The sequence below is a fragment of the Mastomys coucha genome, unplaced genomic scaffold, assembly GCF_008632895.1.
Source record: "Mastomys coucha isolate ucsf_1 unplaced genomic scaffold, UCSF_Mcou_1 pScaffold14, whole genome shotgun sequence".
Lineage (NCBI taxonomy): Eukaryota > Metazoa > Chordata > Mammalia > Rodentia > Muridae > Mastomys > Mastomys coucha.
Window position 1 is genome coordinate 60,772,666 of NW_022196896.1, and position 18,322 is coordinate 60,790,987.

The following is an 18,322-nucleotide window of genomic DNA, read 5'->3' on the forward strand; positions in this document are numbered from 1 at the left end:
AATTTTATTTATCTTAGTCATGTAGCTCAAAGATAATATTTTATCTTGAAATATAAAACAAAGGAAATTTTCAAGTTAAAAATTTTGTATCTTAAATCTTTCTTAACAATCTTTGCTGGAATAGGGACCTCTTTTATGGAATTGTTGGGAAAAAAAAACCTCTTCAAAGAGAGACTAATATTCTCTTATGTAGTATTCAATTTTTAAAATTGTGGATTATGAGAATTTTATAAAGGTTCTTCTTCCTCTGGCTTTTTCATGGCAGCCTTACAGTAGGCTAAATGTATTACAACAGATTATTTTCACTGTTGTGATCCAAGGTCACTGCAAAAAGAATTCGCACTGCTGGCATATGAGAGTTGTAGGTGCTTGCTGTCACCTTGAATAATTTTGCACATTTCTCTTTTGGGAGGGGAAAAAGAGAGAGACATAACAATGACTTTATATTTGTATTGGTCTACAAAAGAATAATACAGCACTATGAATTTCTTAAGAAAACCTATTTTCTAAAATGATTTTGCCTTGTTACAGCAAAGAAAAAATAGAAGTCTTCACACTACACAGTGGGTGCAGATGGACACTTGTAGGAAAAGCACTTGACCCCAGCAGCAGAGCCCCAGCAGCAGAGCCCCAGCGGCAGAGCCCCTGCGGCAGAGCCCCGACGGCAGAGCCCCGGCAGCCAGGGAGATTAGGAAGACAGATGGCTGCTTCAGCTTCACCTCTGAGAAGCACACTGCCTTGAGAAGCAGGTGTGTCCAGAAGAGGCTTCTTGCTCTTTAAGAACTCTAATTCTTTCCTACTCTCTTATTAAGCTGCACAACCATTTTTATTTGACTTTCTTTGCTTCACTTCTGATCACATTTTAACGGGGAGGTCATAAATGTGGTTGCTTCGCATTTGACTTCAAATCCTTTTGAATGTTGGGATGTCAGTCTCTCTTCTGAGCTCAGTTTACAGATGATGTCAACCATAAGCTATCCCACTATCCTGTTTCTCTCATAACACATCTTTTCACTGTGTGTGTGTGTGTGTGTGTGTAATGTAGCACATTCTGGATCATTTTCTTCTGTTTCCAGAGTCACAACTGTGACCAAAATCTCATCACTTTTATTCTGTGAGATTTTCCATTTATCCTTTCTCCTTTGTGAAACTGACCATAGGGATAAGACCACAAGCAACATAAACTACCTTTCTAAAATACTAATGTCACTGTGGAACTTTTCTATCCAAAAATATGCACCGAATTCAGAGATGTGGAATGAGCAGTATGTGTCCATGCACTCTTTTCAGCACATAAGCAGACTGTAAACTTTATTATATTGGCATTTTCACAGAGTATTACTAGTAGATGCCCAGAAGTGGAGCCTCAGCCAGGCAAGTAGATATGATGTCACTGAGAACTTTATGGAGTCTGGGCACCTAAATTTTCAAGTAAAATTCAACCTTTCCTGCTTTTTATGCCACCTTCCCTGTTTTTTAAATTTTATTTCATTATTTTTTTGAGAATTTCATCCATGACAGCCACACTTACGTCATTTCTACCATCCCAATTGATTCCCAGCCATTTCATGTCTTCTTCTTTACCAACATTTGAGATAGGTGATAGATAGATAGATAGATAGATAGATAGATAGATAGATAGATAGATGATAGATTATTGATAGATACATAGATACATAGATACATAGATACGTAGGTGATAGATTATTGATAGATACATATGTAGATTCTGCCAAGTTCATTTAGTGTTGCTAATATGTATACCCATATGTACATGGTATATATGCATTTGATGTATATTCATATGACATATGTGTGTATGAGTGTATATATGTATACACATAAGCATACATATATTCACATGCTATATATGTATATGATGTACATAATGAACATGTAAATGGATATGATGTATAGATGTATATGCATATGATGTATAATATGTATGTGATCTATAGTATATGATATATATGCATATGATATATATTTGTATGATTGTACATGTACACACATATACATATGTGTATGTGGTACATATGAATATGATGTGTATATAAATGTAAATGGATATGATCTATATCTATGTGTGTGTATGTGTATATGTATATGATATATATGTATTTAGGGCTAATGAGGGAGTTTATCCCCAAGGAGATCAAGTTTAGCTTTTTAACAGCCATTGGTTACTTGTAGTCCTTCATCTTCATGATTTCACTTTTCTTTATAGATGAACAGAATCCCATTACGTGCATTATCCATCCATCACTTGAAGGACATTTGGGTTTTTCTATTTTCTAGCTATTATCAATAGAGCATCAGTGAACATGGCTGAGAAAGTAACTGTAGAGTAGGATATCAAGTCCTCTGGTCATATGCCAAGGCATGGGATAGCTAGGTCATATAGGAAATCTACTTTCAGCTTTTGAAAATACTTCCTTCTGGTTTTCATGGTAAAAATACTTCCACTGATTTCCTAGTTTACAGTCCCACCCAAAGTGAATGATACTCCAAGTCTACCAGAAAACTCTTAGACATGTTCAACATTTTTGTCAAAGTATAAGGATACAAAATCAACTAACAAAGCCAAGTAACTATTCAATATATAAAGAACAAACACCTTAGGAAAGAGATCATGTACAGTCTTCCATTCAAATGTCCTCAAAGAGAATAGGGTATCTAGAAATGAACCTAACAAAGAGATAAACTGTCTCTACAGTGAAAACATTAAGTCTCTGAGAAAAGAGAGTGAGGAAATCACTAGGGTCCTGTGCTTATAGAATGGTAGAATTAACACTGTGAAAATGACCACCTTACTAAAGCCCAGTATTACATATTAAAAACAAAACAAAACAAAACAAAACAAAACAAAACAAAAGAACTCCATTCTAGATTTTAGTTGGGGAGTCTAGGAGATTTCCACAACATACAGTTGTTGCACTTGGCTATCTCTCAGAAGTTGAAAGTAAGGCCTTATTGCTGAAAATACCATGCAGTTTGGACATAAAACTCAAGACAGGTCTAATCCAAGAACCTCCTTCCTTTCATTGTACTGGAAGGTGATATGAAAGATGCCAAATGGGTTGGGTCCACATTCTGACTATTCCACATCCCATACCTTCTCCCCGTCCCCTGTCTCCATGAGGATGTCCCCACCCCTACTCCCACCATACCAGACATCTAAACTCCCTAGGGCTTCCAATTTTCCTAACTGTGATACCTAGGAGCTACAACAATGATCAGCTTAGCAGGATATTCCTTAAGATACAATAGTGACACTCCTATCTTGGCAGTCATCAATAAATATTTTATTCAACTTCTGGCCTGCTTAACATGATGGCAATCATGCCTGGTGCTGTATACCTATATACTGAATACCTGTATACTGAGTGCAGGGGAGCTAGGGAGCTTTGGATCATTAAGGGAATCTATAATCATCAGTTTTCTAAACCATATTATTCTAATTACATTTTAAGACTTTATCCTTATACCCACAGATAAGTAGTACCCTTCACCACAAAAAGGCTTCATTTGTAATATGCAAACAGCATTACAGAAAACCACAACTGATTGAAATGCAGAGAATAAGTGAATACATGTGTACAACACAACTCCTATACCTGAGGCTCAGGGAACATCTCAAATGAAGGATGGAAAGATTGTGAGAACCAGAGGAACATGAAGCCTGCTGCAAGATTGGGTCTTCTCAATATCACAGAGAAGCTACACCCATGAAATCTCAAAATATGGCTGCCTAAACAATACCTGAACACGTCAAACACCAGTTGACAATCTTCTGTGCATGGGGAAGTCTTGTAGGACCTACTCCTACATGAACAATTAACAACAAACAATTAACAAGTTCTGAGAGACAGAGAGAGAGAGAGAGAGAGAGAGAGAGAGAAGAGAGAGAGAGAGAGAAAATTAGTCTTCCCAAGGAATGAGCCCTCTGAATATCATATAAATATTATCAATGCTAAAGGGACTCAGCAGATTGGTGTGTGTGTGTGTGTTTGTGTGTGTGTGTGTGTGTGTGTGTGTGTGTGTGTGTAAACTTGGGAACAGTAGGTGTGGGGAAAGGAAGAGAAGAAATGATGCATTATTTTAAATAAATATTGTTTTAAAGTAAAAAATGCCAATGATCCAATTTTTTAAATGGGCTATAAATTTGAATAGAGTTCCCAAGAAAAAGGAAAGGAAGAAAGAGACAGAGAGAGAGAGAGAGAGAGAGAGAGAGAGAGAGAGAGAGAGAGAGAGAGAGAGAGAGAGAGAGAAAGGAAAGAAGGAAGCAAGCAAGCAGTCAGGCTAAAAAAATATCTTCTGAAATGTTCAACATTCTTAACAATTAGGGAAATACTAATCAAAACTACTTTGAGATTCCACTGTACACCACTTAGGATCAATAAAACAATAATGAAGGTCAATAAATCAACTAACACCAAGTGCTGGTGAGGATGCAGGGAAAGAAAAACCCCTTCTCCTGGTCTCCCACCAGGACACTCTCAGGTCAATTTCAAGCTGTTCGAAGTTCTCCATATCCTTCCTGAGGCTTCACTCCTTCACACCTGATTGGTTCAGAGTCTCTTCCCTCTGCTTTTAACAATCTTTCCAGACATTCATCCTTCATTCCTCCTCAAGCCTACCTTTTCTTCAAGGCTCTGTTGAGATGGAACCTACCTGGTGATAAGTAGGACATCTAAGGCTGGATAAAAATGGCATCCTCCAACAATCTCTTGTAAAGTACATTATTACAGTCCATGGGTATCCTCCTTAATTTAAATTGGAATGTAATCCATATTTGGTATATCCTAGTCAAGTCCCCTGCCAAAAGTACTTGTAGTCAAAAGATGTTGCTTACAAACATTAGTGCACCCCACAAAAGCATCAAAACAGAGAACTATTATGAACAATCTTAAATAAAGTGTCAAACTGTCATGCACTGACAACCACAAACTCTGTTGAAAAAAAAAATAAAGACATGTAAACATAAAGATTGTTAAGATGGCAATAACATGACCTACAACTAGGTGGAATTCTTATTAGAATCATCAAAACAGTTTACTTTGGAAGAAATATAAATTCATCTCCAAGGCCATAAAATCTCAAAGAGCCACAAACAGTGCAGTCTTGAAAAAGAAGAAAGCTCACATACCTATGAATTACAATATAAATACTTCATTCAGAAAACATTGGTTCAACATTTTAAAAACCACACTAATTCAAATCACCAATGACCTCTTCAGAAAAAGTTATTAAGCATTTAGGAAGTTTACATAAATTTTGTAAAATTCTCATTTCCACTTGAAAGCTCGTTTATAATTTGGTAAAATTTACTGTCAGGATTGTTCCCCAAACTGACAGGCTCACTTTGTTCAAAATTGAAAGCATGACTTCTGAATACCCAAGTCTGAATAGCCAGAGCTTGTCAGTGTTCAATGTAAAAACGCAGTGTTCTTACAATAACATTGGCTATAGTCAAAGCCCTAGCCACACACTCCTTTCTTCTAAACAGCCACCTTATGGGACTTTGCAACACAAACATTTTGTACTTGCTTCCCACGTCATCAGACAGGATATTAAAAATGTATGGACTCAAAGGTCAGGGCTTCATAAATGAAATGACTTCTTAAGACTTCCATCATCACTTGAAGGGAAATGCATATGTCATGTGAATGGGCTTCTGTTCATGTGAGGCACACTGCCTTGGTTGTGTAAAGGATGCAGGAGCATTGGGCAACATGGTGGGTCTCAATCAAGTAGGAAGAGAGAAAGAAAGAAAGAAAGAGAGAGAGAAAGAGAGAGAGAGAAAGAGAGAGAGAGAGAGAGAAAGAAAGAAAGAAAGAAAGAAAGAGAGAGAGAAGAAAGGGAGAAAAGAAGGGAGGGAAGAAGAAAGGAAGGGAGTGAGGAAGGAAGGGAGGGAGGGAGGAGGAGGGAGGGAAAAGAAAGGGAGGAAGGAAGAAAGAGAGAATGAGAGAGGGAGGGAGGGAGAGAGAGAGGGAGAGGAAGAGAGAGAGAGAGTGAGAGAGAGAGAGAGATTTTAAAATGAATGTATTTTGACCTCACACACAAAGCCTCTGAATGGGAACTCCAGAGAGATGTGGCCAACACTTTGAAAATTGCTGGCTTACAAAGATTACAGTTTTAATATATTTTATAAAGTGATTCCAATGACCATGTTATGTGTGGTCATGCCATTAAAGAATGAATAGGTGATAAAGATTACAAATGTAATAAGGAAAAATATAATTATATGTGCATAATATAATTTATGTGTGCACATAAAGAAAACAAGTGCAAAGATTTCAACTCTCAATGATTTAACGGTTCACATATAATAAGTTTTCACAAATGGTGGCAAATTTTACTTCACATTGTCAATTCCTATGAAAGTCAGTATTGCCTGGTCCCCATAAGATCAGAGACCAGAAAGATGAACCATACTAGAGCATGATCCCTCTAGACTTTTGTATATTCAGAAAATTTAGAGTCTGTGTACTTATGTTCCCAACAGGATCAAAAGATAGGGTCCTGGAACCACACATCTCGGAAGACAGGGCTTTCTGATTCCCCTGTGCTAAGATGGGATCTTCATGGGCTGCATCCTTACACCCTCAGGAGGGTCAGCTAGAGTAGATGTTTTCAGCAAATTTCTATTTCATGCCATAGCAAAGGGAAAGGGCAAATAAATGTTTTTCAACATCATGAATTTGAAAAATAGTATGCCGTGAGAATTCATATCTACCACCCACATCGAATTAGAATATTGACTTAAACTGAAACAAGAAATAGAATCCAGGTCCCAGAGAATCCAGTGGACCCAAGACACGTAGGAGTCTCAGTGTTGTTAAAGACTAAGATCTTCCTGGAAAGCTATAGAATTCCAACATACAATGGGGAACATGATGACAGTGCAAAGCATAAGAACCAAATCTGTCGAATTCCAGATTCTAACTGTTTAGATATACAGAATCGATATACAGAAGTGTCTGTTCCAAATAAGCGAATGCCTTGTGGAAAACTCCCCTAGGTGCATGTGCTTGAGCGATTGATCCCCAGGTGGTGGCGCTGTTTTGGGAGGTTGTGGAACTTTTCCAGCACAAGGCCTCTCTGGCAGATGTTCATTCCTAAGACTAGAGCTGGAGGTTTAGATATAGACGCTGGTCTTGTTCAAGTCTCTGTTTACTAACCTCCTGATACATACCTGGTCATCCCACCACCACCTGCCACTCTGGACCAAGCCAGTCCCAGCAGCCATGCAACTGTGAGATCCAATAAACAGAATTTGTTACAACGTTTCTGTCTGATATCTCGTTCCCATGACAAGATCAGTAACTAATATACAAAAATATTTCCGGTCGTCAACATCTCCACGATGCTTTCTTTGTGTCTGGCCCTGCCCTAAATCCATCTCTGGATTTGCTCACTGAATCCTGCCCAACTTGGTGCTAACAGCTTTGTAGATAAGGAAATCAGGCTTTGAGAAGTGAAGGAACATGCCTGAACTTATGCAGAATGAACCATGGTGCTGGAGTCTACCTCCAGGGAACAGTGGCTGAATCTACCTCCACCTCAGTGGAGGTCCCCTGCTTTGCATGCATGAAGCTCTGGTTTAAATGCCAAGCACCGAAAATGACAATAATGAAGAGGAGGTGGAAGAGGGGAGGAGGAGGCACAGAGGAAGGGAGAAAATCGGAACTGCTAGACTAGAACTGTAAGGAAAGTAGAAACTCAGTGTCAGACACAGCTGAGGAAAGAAGATCCGACTGAAAATGACAGGAAATGGGCCCACAGCTGAAGAGGTAATTGTCCAGTAGCTATCTCAGAAGAGAATAGGGAAAGTAAAAAAAAAAAATCTCTACGATTCAGATTTGTTTTTCGACAGAGAGAATAAAGAACACAGTTTCAGGATGTACACTGAAATCTCACACTGTATAAATCACACAGAGAGAAACACGGAAACAAAAGGCGAGAGGACTGAGGACCAGAGATGTCCTCACCATAATCACCCCATATTCTGTGTATGCTTGACAATATTCATAACATTATACTGCCTTTGACCAAGGTATCACACATACACACACACATGTACACACACACACACACACACACACACACATGCACACATTCTCTCTCTCTCTCTCTCTCTCTCTCTCTCTCTTTCTCACACACACACACACACACACACATATTAACACATTCACACACACTCACACTCAACACACTTGAGAACAAGAAATAGAGGTTGCAGGAAGGACAAAAGTGACCAGAGCAAAGATAACTCAAATTGAGCAATACCGGGCTGACGGCTGATCTCTCCTCAAGAAAATCAAAGGTTAAAATGTGTGATATGTCTACAATAAAAGAACAATGATGTTTTAAACTGACATTTTAAAACAATTTGTTTATTTGGGGGCCAGTGAGATGGTTCAGTGGGTAAAGCCCCACAACCTGAGTTTGATTCTTGGAATCTACAGGGTGGGAAGGGAGAACTGACCCCTTCTGAAGATTGTCGGTCACTTCCACATAAGTACTATGGCTCCTGTGCACCTTAACACACACAGTCATACACACACACACATAGGCACACATAGATATAATCACACATACAAAGACACATATATACACACTTATACAGGTGTGCAAATACACAGAAACACACACACTCAGACACACACAGACACCTCAAAGACACAACTAAATACAGAGAGACATATATATATATATATATAATGTGTGTGTGTGTATATATGTATATATATATATACATTTATGCACAGAAACACATAAAAACAAACACGCAAGAGACACATATACACACATACACAATCATATTTCACACACAAAAACTAAACTAAAATAAAATAAAATAAAAAACCCTGAAGGACCACTCCTGTTTCTGTTGCCATGCTGCATGCAGGAGCTTGCTGCCTGTTTCCCTGTCTCTGCCCCCATCCTCTACAGGGTGTAGGGACCACAGATGTGTGCCAGTGTGTCCAGCTTTCTTGTCTGAGTTCTAGATATCATGTCTTCAGGCTCCCATGACAAACATATTTACTTGCCATCCATAAAATGACCTTTTCCCACAAGTTAGTACAGAAAATAATAATAAACTTTTACTAAATGTATTTTTAAAAGGTCAAACAACATATTGCAATAGGAAATTAAATGGTCCCATTTTTTAAAATGGCTGCCTGGTACACGAAAAAGTGCTTGCTGAGCATCATTAATGATTAGAGAAATGTAAACCAAATGGGCATCATGGAGCATCATAGAGCATCATAGAGGATCATAGCATCATAGAGCATCATAAAGCATCATAGAGCATCATAGAGCATCATAGAGCATCATAGAGCATCATCAAGCATCATAGAGCATCATAGAGACCCTAAGGACAAACACCTACGAGAAACAGGGACCCTTAGACACTGTTGTGTATGCATTGACTGAGTTCAGCATGATGAGGTCATTATGCAGAACAGCATAGAAATGCTCAAAAAAGTAAAGAGTCTCACAGTTCACTACAGCTTGTTTGTATAGCTGAAGGAACTGCAAATACAACTTTTGAAGACATAAAGTGTGCTACCATACCCAGAATCTATCTCAGCAATCGCGATAAGGAAACAACCTACCTGTCCATCAATGGATGACTAAAAAAAAAAAATGTATGGTAAGACCATGAAGTGGGACTTTTTATCCTTTGCAACAGACATGAACACGAGGACTTGTTAAGTGAAATAAGTATGATCCAGAGTGCTAAACCTAAGTAAAGTGGGAGAGGACAGCTCATAGGTAATCCATCCACTGAAGCAAACAAACAAACAAACAAAGGTGACTTTGTTGTCAAACAGTACACTCAGAGTTTGGTTATTTTTGAAGTGCTCAATGAAACAAACAACAACAACAAAAAATGTATGTACCAAGAGAGTGGAATCTCAATTGGAAAAATCCAAAACTCTTAGACCTGTAATCCATAATTATCAAAGTATGACATTAATAGCCTCATTCATATATAATATGCTCCATGAATGTTGTTTGGTGGAAATGGAAAACAAAAGCACACACAGGGTGGATGTGTCCACATTTATGTCATTTACCATCAAGGCATGTCTAGGCAAAGGCATAGAAGAAGCAGAATTTTATACATCCAACATCAGCCCCTCCCACATGGTTTACTGCTATTACTTTTGTAAGAGAAATTGACTAAGTTGAATGAATATAATAATAAATGTCTAGTACAGAAGGATTGTTAGCTACGGAGTTGCCAGATCCCATCCACCTTCTTCATGCCAACTCCCAGGGGAAACATTTAACACGTTTTGTTTATTTCTCGCCAGCTTCTCATAGTGCATATTTTAATATTTTCTCTGCTCGATTTATCCAAATTCCATATTTAATCTTCAGGTTGTGGTGTGTTTTGTCTCCTGCTTGATTTAATCTACTTGCGAGGCTTTCCCCTGGGCATTCTAACTGGGATTCAGAGCTTTCCAATTTTATCTTCACTTGAGTTTGTCTTCTCCTCAACCTTTCTATCTCTTCCTTGGATTTAGTTTTCAGATCCTTAATATTTTTTTTGTCATCTCGCTGAGGTGTGTAATATTTTCTTGCACATTATTGTTAGAGTTTTAAAGAATGAAACATAATTATGCTGTATCATCCATCAAGGGGTTGAAAGAGTCCCATGCAGACCACCACAGATTATCTCCTTCACTTAAAGGCAACTACATGTTTAGACCATTATTATTATTAAAGTTTCTTGTTTGTATCTTCTTTAAGTTGTTTGCATTCCTTGATAAATGTTACAATTTATAATCTTTTAAATACTGCATACTGGGATTCATTGAGGAAGTTCTTATTAGAGAATTTTATATAGGACTAGTTTGGGTTTGATGGTAGGCATGTTGCTTTGGTCTTTATGTTTCTGTTTCTGCTAATTGAACTGAGCCTGTAGACTTCTTTCTTTGGGTGTCTAATGTGGAAACTTAGCCTTCCTTAGATTGGGCCAGTGCTGGAAATGTGTGATCTGAACTAAGCCAGAACAGGCTGGCTGATGATTAATATTGGATCAGGTAAAAATAGACACAGTTAAGTTGGGTGAAGGGGCTCATAAATGATATGGTTCACGGGCTGCAGGGCTAGAACTAGGCTGGCGTTTCAGATGCACAGGGGTTGGGAGTAGGGGAAGGAGGCAAAAAGGAAAAGGTACATCAGTACACAGAAAAGGTGACTAGCACACAAAGTGGGCACATGGTCCATGGGCCTGGAAGGCAGAATACTAAAATGACCCTTCAAATGCTTTGTGGAGTCTTTTTAATTCCTTTGTTGGATTTGTATGAGATCTGTGAATATGATTGGAGAGTTAACCTTCTCTCACGATTGGCCTGTTTCCTCTAAAATTCCATCTTACTTTATTGGTCATTCTCCAGCTATCTGCAGAAGAAGATTCCATGTTTGAGAAAGTCACATGGCCATTGTCTGAAATTAGTCTCAATGAGTTGAGAGCAACTTCACAATGGCCAACAGGCAGCAGCTGCCAAATGGAAACTCAGTCCTACTGCCAACAGTCAGCAAAGTTGGTTGGAATCCTGGTGCCTCCAAGGGCACTGCAGCCCTGTCTAACACTGTGATAAAATCTGGGAGGATCATGAAAAAGTTGTCTGTGCTGGGGCTACAGATTTGTGCATTTACTTACAGAGCTAAATATATGGCAATCTGTTGTGTATGAACAGAACATACATGTATGTATTATGTGAACTGAATAAATCTAAAGAGAAAAATAGAACTTCGCCCCTCATTTTGAACTCTATGAATTTACTTTCAAGCAAAAGAAAAAGCAGAGAATTGTGGCATCCAGAGGCCATGGTGCCACATGGGGAGGTGCTGGTCACAGGGTACATAGCTAATGTTGTAGAAAACAAGTCTTGGAAGGAATTGCAAATCTCAGTGCCTTTGAATAAAGATGCTGTATCATATACTTAAAATTACACTAAAAGACTAGATCTAATCATGTAAAAGAAACCTCAACAATAACAATGAAAGGACAATCAAATTTTTTGGAGGCGATGGAGAACATGGATAGAGACAGTGGCTTTGACCATGTTCACGGATCTCCAAGAGTACCACAGAGTGTACATTACATATCAATGTGTTCTTGTGTCATAACAAAAACAAGCCCTCTCCTTAAGAGAGAAAGGTCAGAACTCATTGAGCTCTGCTGAAACAAGAGGCTGCAAAGGGTTTAAGGGTTGCGGTGAGGAGGAGATTGTAGGCCAGCTCTGTGTTGTAAAACTATCAGGAAGTTTCTTTAAAAAAATCTCAAAGGCTCACGAAATGAATGCAAAGTTTTCCACAGTACTCTGGATTCTGCTTCTGACATGGAATACTCAGACAAAAGAACTAAGGGAGATATGCTTTATTTTGGTGCATAGTTCCTGAGAGGACAGAGTCCTGGGGAGGAATGACAGAGGGTTTGTAAGGACTGGCCATGAGGAAGCAGAAGAACCATAACTCATCTGCACAGCATATAGGAAGCAGAGTCAGGAGTGAGAGGAAAGGAGAGAGGGAAGGAGAGGGAGAAAGGGGGAAGTGGTTGGGCTGGACTATAAATTCTAAAAACCCCACTCCTAGTAACACTTTGTCCAGCAAGGCCCATCCATCCCTAAAGGGTCCATAACTTCCTCAAACAGTTCCATCAACTAGGAACCAAGTGTTCAAATACATGAGTTTATGGAAGACATTCTCATTTGAAATGCAACAGTAAGTATCCAAGCAAATGAGTCAAGCTGGAAAATTCAAAAGAATCCTAATTTAGTACAGTCAAAGAAAAAGGAAGATTACATTCAAATTAGTCAAAGATTGTTTCAATAAGCAGCCAAAGATAGCAAAGTCATGCTCTGAGTGGTAGCAGCAGGAATGGTCAGCAGGGGGGCGCTTTCTAGAAACACTTGGAGGGTGGATCCAGAGGATCTTATGAGGCAGAGGATGGTGGATGGGGAAAACACCAATAATACCAAACCCGTTCTATATTCTCTAAGCATCCTATACACACCTGTACATTTTATACAACTATGGCACCCGAACTGTGTGTTTCAGTGAGGCAACCGTCCACATTTAACAATAAGCATAAACTCAAACGAAGCTTACAAGTTTGTGAGGTGCTGATCAGTGGTTGTCAGTAATAACTACAAAATGATTCAGCTCAGAACTGTTACAGGTGTTACTCCACTGTCTCTCATGACTATTCCAGGGGGGTGGTTGAGCTTCTCATTTATGCCTTTTGAAATACCTGGGTGAATGTAGCAACTTTTGGCACCCTAAACGTCGCCAAAACCTTGGAATCTTGCTATCTTTTTATGATTTCTAATGAAGCCATAAACACTTCTTCAGCTTATTCAGTTGTTTGTTGAAGAGGGAAATCTGGATTTATGCAAATATATACACACCTTTATATTATTGATTACTTTGGTAGCAAAAAGATAATCATCAACAGTGTAGTCTCCTTATTTAATTTACTGTGTCTCTCATTAATTTATTTGTCTTCCCTTCTCCCCTTGGGTGATTCTCTCAAGTCCATCCTACAAGGAAATGATGAATATAATGTACTTGAATCTGATTTTCACAATGGCATTTCTACTTTTTATTATTCCACTGCTATTGCGTTTTACATTCCTTAGAGATTCTTGTCTCATCAACCCACATTTTAATTTATTCCCATTGTTTTCCCAACATGTTTCAAATTTCATAACATCATTCTTCTCTATTCCGCATGGCTGCTTACATCAAGGTTGCTTTCTATCTATTCCGGTTTAAACCTGTTCCTGAGACTTACTCTTTCGCATCTTTAAGACAATATTTCTCTTCTCCTGCTTTGCCTCACCTTTTCTAGAATCTCTTTGTTGGTCATTCTCTGTTCACTTCTTATTGAGCAAAAGGATGTCCTGCCACTTTGTGTTGTCCAAACCTATCATCTTGACATAATTTGTCTCCACAGTGTACTGTTCAAACATAAGTATCCAGTTCCCAGTATCTGTGGGCTTCTTTCCAGTGTGACATTGATGCCCTGTGACTGGTTTCCTTCTAAGCCTGATATCTTAAGCTCTGACATGCTATGAAGATATGTTCTGGGCATATGTCCTAATGCACCTGTCACCCACAATCCTGTCACACTTGTACTCCACAAAGTTCCTCATACACCTGTCCCCATAATTGTGCAGCACCCCTACTTCACAAAGTAAAGCTTAGTGTTCCATGTCCATGTCTCTCCTTTCCTTTATCCACAGTAGTTTGGGGGTCTACAGTTCCAGAATATATACATCAGAAGTGCAAATGAAGAGTCAGTCCTTCAATGTATGCTCATAAAGATACATACTAGACTCTGGGAAAGACACAGCAAGAGAGATAGTTGGCTGTTGGGACACAATATTCTTATGTCTGATGCTTATGTTGGGCAGGATGCTAGAAGCCATGTAGAGCTGTTTCTTTTTTCATTACTTCTTCTTGGGTGTTTCTTGAATACTTCTCATCTCCAGAACATACTCCAGGTCATGTCTAATTCCTATAGGAAGAACTTTCACATTTTGCTTTTCATCATAGTTGGTTTCTTTCACATACATTGTCAAAAATAAGTATGAAAATACTTTTGAATCTATTTTTTAAAAACAAATACATTTATTTTGTGTGTGTGAATATGTATGTATGTATGTATGTATATATGTATGTATGTATGTATACAGAGATCAAAGAATAGCTCAACACATTCAATTTTCTCCTTCTACTATGTGGCACCCAGGAATCAAACTCCTTTGCTTTCTGAAAGCTCTCTAAGCACCAGGCACCTTTACCAACTGAGCCATCCTGTGGGTAATCCTTTACCATTCACAATCTTAGGCTTCTCAGGAGAAATGCAAAGCAATAAATTGTTTCTTAAGGCAGATTGTGGCTGGAAAGTTAGCTCAGTAGATCAAGTTCCTGATGCCAAACGTGACAACCTGAGTTTGATTCTAGGGATCCACATTGTGGAAGAACAGACTTGAAGCCTGCTGGTTGTCTGCTGACCTCCATGTATGTGCTCTGGCCACTAATATACACACATCAAAAACAAAGATATAAAAGAACATACAAACAAAGCCAATTTGGTGGTACATAGGATGGACAGGAGTAACTGAAGCTATCTAGTGTGATTTGTAGAAGCTAGAAACTAGTGCTAATAAAAAGAGAAAGACATAAATATGAAATGTACCTTATACTTTCATGTTTATTTAATTATACATGTGTGTTTTGTATGCATGTGTGTCTGTGTACCTCATGCATGCCTGTGCCCATGGAAGTGAAAAAAAAATCAGAACCCTTTGAACTAGGGTTATGGACAATTACATGCCAATTACATGGGTGGTGGGAATTGTTGACTTCTCTCTTCATCCCTGAAATTCATTATAAATGAGAAATAAAATGTCATAATAAGAATAACTACAGACAAAATGAGCCATAAGACAATTATTTAACCAGGTATATAAAAATTAAGGTAGAAAGACTTTAAGGATAGATTTATATAAAACTGAGAAGTAACTACAGGAAAAAAAATAGAATCAGTGGCAAAAAAAAAAAGCCCCTAAGATGTATTGAAGTAGCAGACAGTACTCCACATAAGAATAAATGGCATTCTTGTCACTGAAAACTGATTGATGGCCCAATCCTGCTAGAGAATATGAAGAAGAAAGGCAGGATTAAATCAGATTCGTGGAGATAGTGCAGTCAAATGGAATGAAGCCTGTGAGATATGATCAAAAGAATTGGTTTGTATGTCACATTTGGGATGACCTATTTTTTAACCTTAGCCAAGTCATTTAATCATTCTGGTTTCAGCTTTCCCTTTCAGTAAAGTGAGTTTAAGCGTACCATGTTATAATCTGGGACCCGCGACCAGGCAGTCAGAGCTGAAAACTGAGAAAGGTTGAATACCCAGCTACAACGGGAAAGACATGGTAGAATCCTGAAGGGAGATGAACTTCCTTAAGCATTGAAATTCCAGTCTTCTGAAATTGACATGAATCATAGAATACACCTCAAAAGCATAGCTGGTCTACATACCACAACATGTACTCCCTGGGTGCTCCCAAGGTAAGTCTTCATGATAAGGGTCAAGAGTATGGGTTAATTTGCTCTTTCTCAATCTGGATAGTTCTTCACAAGAACTTCACAATTTCAGAGTCTCAAATTTAACAAATTAAGGCAGTCTTCAGTTTTCTTTACAGGTTGTTGGAGATCAGTCATTCATGTGCCACCCAATGGTAGTGTGGGGAATCACTTAACTAAGACCCAAGAGTCATTCTCTCATATGCTTCTTGCATGTGGCCCCAACAGTGCAGATGATGTCTGCCATCTAAAGAATACATCAATTCTTTGGATAGAATATTTGTTGAGTATAAAAGTTTTGTCTAACAAATGGAATATAAAATTGGCACCAATAGTAGTGTCTATAATTTGTTTACAATGATTTGTTTTCCTATTCTGAATTAACCCAAGGTTCAAGTTTAAAACAATCCTCCTAGGTTACTATAACTATATAATTATTATTTTTAAAAACCAATTATAATAGAGTACTTAAATTAAATTTAAAAGGCCACACCATCTAATTTTTGACAACTATGCCAAAAAAATGAATTAGAGAAAAAAAATAGTCACTTAAGAACTAATGCTCAGAAAACTGGCTTTGCACACTCAAAAAAATAAACATTGATCCTTATCACTCACCTCAAATAAAAACAATCAAAACTATTCAAAGACTTACATGTATGATCTCAACTCAGAAACTGCTCAAAGAGAGTACAGAAAATACCACTCCTGGGTATACACCCAAAAGATGTTCCAACATGTAATAAGGACACATGCTCCATTATGTCCATAGCAGCCTTATTTATAATAGCCAGAAACTGGAAACAACCCACATGTCCCTCATCAGAGGAATGGATACAGAAAATGTACATTTACACAATGGAGTATTACTCAGCTATTAAAAACTATGAATTCATGAAATTCTTAGGGAAATGGATGGATCTGGAGAAAATCATCCTGAGTGAGGTAACCCAATCACAAAAGAACACACATGGTATGCACTCATTGATAAGTGGATACTAGCTCAGAATCTCAGAATATCCAAAATATAATCCACAAACCACAAGAAACTCAAGAAGAAGGAAGACCAAAATGCAGATATTTTGATCCTTCTTAGAAGGGGGAACAAAATATCCACTAAAGAAGTTGCAAAGACAAAGTGTGGAGCAGAGACTGAAGGAAGGACAATCCAGAGACTGCCCCTCCTGGGGATCTTTCCCACATACAATTCCAGAGACTGCCCTTCCTGGGGATCTTTCCCACATACAATCTTCAAAACCCGACACTATTGTGGATGCCAGCAAGTACTGGCTGACAGAAGCCAGATATACCTGTCTCCTGAGAGGCTGTGCCGATGGCTGACAAATACAGAAGTGGAGGCTCACAACCATCCATTGGATTCACCACAGGGTACCCAATAAAGGAACTAAAGAAAGGACCCATGGAGCTGAAGGGGTTTGCAGACCCATAGAAAGAACAACAATATGAACTAACTAGTACCCCCAGAGCTCCAGGGACTAAACCACCAACCAAAGAGTACACATGGTGGGACTCGTGGCTCCAGTTGCATATGTAGCAGAGGATGGGTTAGTAGGTCATCAATGGGAGGAGAGGCCCTTGGTCCTATGAAGGTTCTATGCCCTAGTGTAGGGGAATGCCAGGGCCAGGAAGCAGGAGAGGGTGGGTTGGTGAACAGGGAGATAGGGGAGGAAATAGAGGTTTTTTTCAGAGAGGAAACCAGGAAAGGAGATAACATTTGAAATGTAAATAAAGAAAATTTCTAACTAAAACAAAACAAAACAAAAGGACACAATGCTACATAAAATAGGAACTATTACTAAAAAAAAAAAAGACATAAACAAAAGCTTTCTGAAAATGATTCTAGCAGCTTGGTAATTAATTCTATAAAGTAAAAAATATGATTGCATCCAATCAAAAAGTTTCTGCACAGAAAATTTTAAAATTCAAAACTCAAGAAAAAGCTTACACTCTGAGAGAAAAGTATTTGCCAGATGTTTACTTTACAGAGGATTAGTATCTCAAATATATAAAGCACTAAGAATCACAAGTGCCAAAAGAAAAATAATCCAATCAATATATGGCAATTCACTTGTGCAGACAGCTCTCAAAAGAAATATAAATGGCTAGTAAGTACATGAAAAAGTATCAATATCATTAGGCATCATGGGACTTCAAATAAAAACTGTTGTTCCAAAAG

At 38.3% G+C, this 18,322-nt stretch overlaps 1 long non-coding RNA gene across 1 annotated transcript in view; it reads left to right on the plus strand.

The window, feature by feature from the left end:
- The first annotated feature begins 9,378 nt into the window (after positions 1–9,378).
- Positions 9,379–18,322, plus strand: part of LOC116089118 — a 21,405-nt gene continuing 12,461 nt past the window's right edge. The window contains exons 1-2 of the long non-coding RNA XR_004118165.1: positions 9,379–9,664; positions 15,856–16,110. This is a non-coding gene — a long non-coding RNA (uncharacterized LOC116089118). The remainder of the gene's footprint in view (positions 9,665–15,855; positions 16,111–18,322) is intronic.